Here is a 6,000-nt window from a genome sequence, read left to right on the forward strand (position 1 = left end):
AATCTGAGCGGTGAGTACCAGTCAGGCCCAGGGAGACTTCACGTGTGCTTGAAGGAGCCATCAGAGCCTTGATGTTGGTTCAACAGAGATGGGTCCGAATCCAGGATCCATCACTCATGAGCTTGGGGTGTTGGGCGTAGCACTCAATCCGAGTCTTGGTTCCTTCTCTAGAAAATGGACGGAACAGAATTTACATCCCAACTGAGGTGTTGGGTGAATATAAAAGGAAGTTCTTGACGAAGGGCCTAGCACACAGTAGCTCCTTGGCAACTTGAGCTTCCTCCCCCTAGATTTGTTCTCTTTGGGGAAGAGCAAGAGGAAGGAAAGAGAAATACATTCCCCACAGACAGAGAAATTCATCAGAGAAAATCCCCTTTGGGAAAATGGGTTTCCCAAAGACTTGTGGATTTGAGTAGGCAAATCACTCTTACTGATTTATTGATGATATGGATTTAGATGGTTTCATCCAGTTCTTCCTCCCTCCCTCTGCCCCATTACTACAGACACCTATTTCTTTTTTTCCCCTTCCTCACCCATTGTCCCTCTTTATTGAGCACTGACTAAATTTAGCATTGAGCACGGTGCTAAATGCCTTCCTGAATTATTTCATTTCACAACAATAAGTGAGTTATCTCATTTCACCTCTACAACCTGGTGAAATATGTATAACTGTTATCTCTATGATACAATGAGGAAACCAAAGCACAGAAAAGAAAAAAAAAAAAGTAAAGACACAGGTCTATTTGATTCCGACATACTTTCAGCAAAATTGGGATCAAGACCTTTCTTAGACCATTCTGCAAGCATCCAGCTGACCAGGCTAGGCAGGTGGCCAGTTCAGGAGTTCAGTCAGTCCCTCCTGGACTCTGACGTCTCATCTTTAAGAAATCACTGGTTACCTTTCCCAAAGCATCAGTGGGGTTGCCTGACCAGTGAGACCATACTAAACTTGCCAAGTCTGAGGAATAGCCCCTCTCCCCTCACCTAGGCTGCCTCTGCTCCCTCACTTTGCCATTGACCCATGGCCACAGCACTGCCTGGCACACAATGAGTACAACTTGGGCCGTCACCACAGCCTCCTCCTTGGATCTGGGCCAGGCTCCTTAGCATGGCAGTCGAGGCTCTTTGTAAACTCAGCTATTCTCAGACTTCAGTGCTCTCCATGAGTCTGCCTATGTAGTGCCCTCTGTCTAAAAGGTTCTCCCTAGCCTTCTCCACCTGGAATCCTACTCCTTCTTCAACATCAAATGCCATTTCAGCAGAGCCTTCTCTAAGACACTACAACTCATCTCCTCCCTGTCTAAAATTAAACCCTCTCTCCTGGATCCTCCCAGTTACTTCTGGAACATAGGGAAGAGGTTGGTCCTCGTGCTTACTTGTTGCATTGTCTTTCTTCTTGCCATGAGACTGTGAAGTCCTGGAGATCATGAGGAAGTTGACTTAATTAACACCTAATACCGTGCCCAGCCACTAGTACTTTTCATCATTCCAGGTTTGGATTAAATGTCACATCATCTCTTGGAGAGGCTGTCTCCAGTCTTTCCACCTTAATGAGATTTTCTCCCATACCTCGCACTTTGCATCATAGTACCCAGGAGGTCTTTAGCTTTCAGAGATACCCCAAGCTTAGGGTCTGACTCTCTTGTCAGTCACTGGAATTTAGATCCTCTCTTAGTAATTTGTTAGCTAAGGGACCTTGGGCAAACTGTCTCATATCTTCAAATTTCTGTTATCTCATCTGTAAAATGAGGCTAATGATGGGACCTTGTAGGAGAGTCTCCCAGATTAAATACTATTTGTAATGTGCTTAGCACAATGCCTGCTACCAAGAATGCATTCGAGGTGGCTACGTGTTTGGATTTTCATATGTTACTCCCTTTAGAATGTCTCCATTGCACAGGAAGAACTGTGCTTTTGCCTTTTTCACTGTTGATTTTTCAAGGCTTGGCAGATTCTGACACAGAGCAGTCAATCAGTATTAGTGGGCTGCCCAATGAATGAGGAGAGAGGCGGGGCACCCTGGAGTCTCCTGTGCAGCCTGGAAGCCTCTGTTGCTGAGGGGCAGTAGCTAAGCCCCAGGACTCAGGTCAGCCTGCCCCATCTCAACCCTTGGTCTGCCTCTCATTGGCTTTGCAACCCATGGCCAGTTGTTAATCTATGTCTTAGATTCCATATCTGTACCCGTGGATAATAATAACTGCCTCTTAGGGTTGCTGTAAAAATAATATATTAAAATAGTTTTGTATCACTAGTGTACAATAATATTAATGTAATGGCTTGGGGATATGACTGTTACGCATTTATTGTTAATGACTATTACACCACATTTGATAAATAATTGTTTTATATCACACGGTGCAGTAATTCTCTCACCTTCTCTTTTTCCACTTAACTAATATTATAAGGTCCTTGAGAATAGGTGTCTGCTTCATCCTTGTGTATCCTATACCTAGCTTTGGTGATAGATACCAGTTAATTTATCTTTTTTTTTTCCTTTGGCTGCACCTGAGACTTATGGAAGTTCCCAGGCTAGAGGCTGAACCCATGTCACAGCAGTCACCAGATGCGTAGCAGTGATAATGCCAGGTCCTCAACCCACTGAGCCACCAGGGAACTCCTATCTTTAATACATTATGTTTTTCAATTTATAACCCTCTCAACGATCTTCAAGGTGGACATTGCTATCCTCTATTTCAAGACACACAACTCTGAAGCACAAGGAGATTAAGTGCACTGCCAAGATCACAACATCCCTTTAGTGGCCTGGCCAACTTTCTGAGCTCTGACAGGCCACCATGAGGCTGCTGGAAGCTCTTTCTCTCTTCAATCACAGGAATGGGAGAGGGGTCCTAAGTTGGCAGTGCCATTTGCACATTCAGCCACCACTTCCTGCTGGAGGAATTCTAGGGGCTCCACAGCCTGGATCCCCATCTCACCCAGGAGGTGATCCAGGAAGTAAATCAAGATCCATCTGCTCATCCCCACCCTACCACATCAGCCCTGAGTCCCAACCCAAAGCCAAGTAGCTCTGGGCTCCAACAGGCAGCTACTTCTCCCTCATCTGCCATCAGGTAGACCCATCTCCCACATGCTGGAGTCAAGTTGATTAAAACATTTTACCTTCTCGGAGTTCCCATTGTAGCTCAGTGGTAACAAACGCAACTAGTATCCATGAAAATTCGGGTTTGATCCCTGGCCCTGCTCAATGGGTTAAGGATCCGGTGTTGCCGTAAACTGCAGCATAGGTTGCAGATATGGCTCAGATCCCTCATTGCTGTGGCTGTGGTGTAAGCTGGCAGCTGCAGCTCCAATTCGACCCCTAGCCTGGGAACTTCCATGTGCCATGGTGCGGCCCAAAAAAGACAAAAAGCAAGCAAACAAAAACAAACAAAAAACCACTGCTTCTCTGTGGGTCTGGTTCTCTTTGTATTCTAGACCTGCCTTCATAAATACTCATCCCTGAGTTTACTCTCCCCTGTGTCCTCATAACCAGAGAGGGGTTGAGTTCAAGTCTACCACTGCCTATTAAATAATCACAAGTCCCATTTGTAGGGTGCTTCATCATTTAAAAATAACCATCCCATTCATTTTCATTCCTGTGCCAGGAACTGGGTGCTGGGGCTGTGGGTGGTGAGTAAGACATGCCCTACTCTCAAAACACACAGAACCTCTAGGGGAAAACAGAAGTATGCAATTACCTTAATACTATAGCAATACTACAGCAATACCAAAGCAACACTACTGCTGCTCGCCAGCTACCATTTATTGTTAAGCTTACTGCATACCAGCCGCTGTACCAAACTCATTTAAGCTTCACCATACCCTGGGAGATGAGGGTTGTCAGATGTAACTATGAACATTACCAGAGCTGAAAAAAAATCAAAGCTGAGTTTATTGCTTGCCAGGCAGGGGAAAGCCTTGTCCTTAAGAAACAAGTTTAGCTGGTCTCCCACAGCAGAAATTGAAAGGGCTGTGTGCCAAGGGCAAAATGATGTGAGTTCATCACGCAAGGCAAGACTCTGAGTTCAAGTCTCTGGTCGCCTCATGAGCTGGATCATTGGTTTATATACTCTTATTCCTGTGGTGCAAGTCACACATCTGGGGCACTGTTATCCAGAGGTCTGAGACAGATAGCATTAAATCCCTGAGGGTACGGAATCACACAGCAGGTAAATTTATATGTGTCTACCCTAGATTTTCAGGTTGGTTTCCTGTCTCCCTTTCACAGAATGGAGACAGGCTCAGACAGTGAATCAGCTTTGCAAGGTTTTAAAATTAGTAGAAGAGCACAGAGACTTTTTTAGAACAGTGAAAAGACTCTATATGATATTATAATGTTGAATAGGTTATTCTACATTTGATCAAACCTACAGCACGTATGTATAAGACCAAAAGTGGACCTAAAATAAACAATGGACTTTGGGGAATTTAAAAAATATTAGTAGAAGAAATAACATTCAACCTCTAGTATCTAATCCCAAATACATTCACTCATTCATTCAAGATAAAAATAAAAGTATGTACTGTAGAAGCACAGAGAAAGAATTGACTCCAGTCGAGGAGAGGAGGTTTCATAAAGGTGGCAGCACTGGAGCTGAGCCTGGGGGTACCAGGAGAATTTCCCCAAGAGGGGAAACAGTGAGTGACATTCCATGCAGGGGACAGGCAGCCAGGCCTGAACACAGAATGCTTGCAGTGTGTTAGAAAGATTGGTGTGGTCATTTGTCATGGGGACTGGTGAGGTCCTGGCCATTCTCTACTGAGAAATGGAAAGGCTGGACCCAATCATAATAATCATAGTTAGTAAGGGTATAGCCCTTTGGAGTTGAGAGTGTGTTTCCACTTTCATGGTGACATTACATCTCATAGCAACATTGTTATTGTCCTCATTTTGCAGAGGAGGAAACTGAGACTCAGCCAGCTGAAGAAATTTGCCTATTATTACCCAGGTAGAAACTGGCAGATGGAAAATTGGTTTCTGAATTCCAAGACTCATCCTCTCCTTCCTATCAAACTGTCTAAATAATCACTGTTGAGTACCTGTAGCCAGCCAGACTCTGGTGCTAGAATTCTGGGCTACATCTGGTACATAAAGTCAGGTTGCTCACCTTCAGGTCAAGAAGCCATCTCTTGTCTCAAGAAGACAATGTGTGTCTGCCCAACACGGATGAATTCCAGGGTCTCGCTGGAGGATGGTGGCTGGCCTGGAAGTAGAAAGGAATGGGCCGGGGGCTGACATGGTCTCACCCACTTGGCCTTATAGGAAAGGAATTGAAAAGTTCCTTTTCTTCCTCTCTGCAGGACACAATATACAGGATTATCTCCCCACCTGAGAGAAGCTTCCATGGATTCCTGTAAGGCGGAGAGGTAGGGCCCACTTGGGACCAGGCACTTGCTTTGGGAGCGTGAGAAGATTCTGTGTGGCTCATGTATGTATAGTCTTGCTCCGTGATCATTGGAAAGTCACTTGACTTCTCTGAACCCCAATTTCCTTATCTCTAAAACCAGCAGCAGGAGAGGTGGAATAATGTCTACAGAGAAGCAATACAGCTAGAGGTGAGAAGCTGGGCTGTGAGGCCTGACTGCCAGGGCCTGAATCTCACTCTACTAGCTCTGAACCTGGGCTAACTTGCTTAACCTCGTTGCGCCTCAGTTTCCTTTAGTGTAAAAGCGGGAGAAAAATGACACTACCTACCTCTCAGGGCCATTGTAAGGATTAAATAATAGGTGTAGGATTCCCTTCATGGCTCCGCAGAAACGAATCTGATTAGCACCCATGAGGTTCAATCCCTGGCCTCGCTCAGTGGGTTACGGATCTGGTGTTATCATGAGCTGTGGTGTAGGTCACAGACACAGCTCAGATCCCACGTTGCTGTGACTATGGTTTAGGCTGGCAGCTACACCTCTGATTCAACCCCTATCCTGGGAACCTCCATATGCCTCGGGTGTGGCCCTAAAAAGACACACACACACACACAAAAAAAAAAGGTGTAAAGAACT

The 6,000-nt window shown here is 45.2% G+C and overlaps 1 long non-coding RNA gene across 1 annotated transcript in view; it reads left to right on the plus strand.

The window, feature by feature from the left end:
• The window catches only part of LOC102165506, a 190,638-nt gene extending 184,868 nt beyond the window's left edge, over positions 1 to 5,770 (plus strand). Inside the window, exon 4 of the long non-coding RNA XR_002345481.1 lies at positions 5,302 to 5,770. This is a non-coding gene — a long non-coding RNA (uncharacterized LOC102165506). The remainder of the gene's footprint in view (positions 1 to 5,301) is intronic.

Source organism: Sus scrofa, chromosome 6, assembly GCF_000003025.6.
Source record: "Sus scrofa isolate TJ Tabasco breed Duroc chromosome 6, Sscrofa11.1, whole genome shotgun sequence".
NCBI lineage: Eukaryota > Metazoa > Chordata > Mammalia > Artiodactyla > Suidae > Sus > Sus scrofa.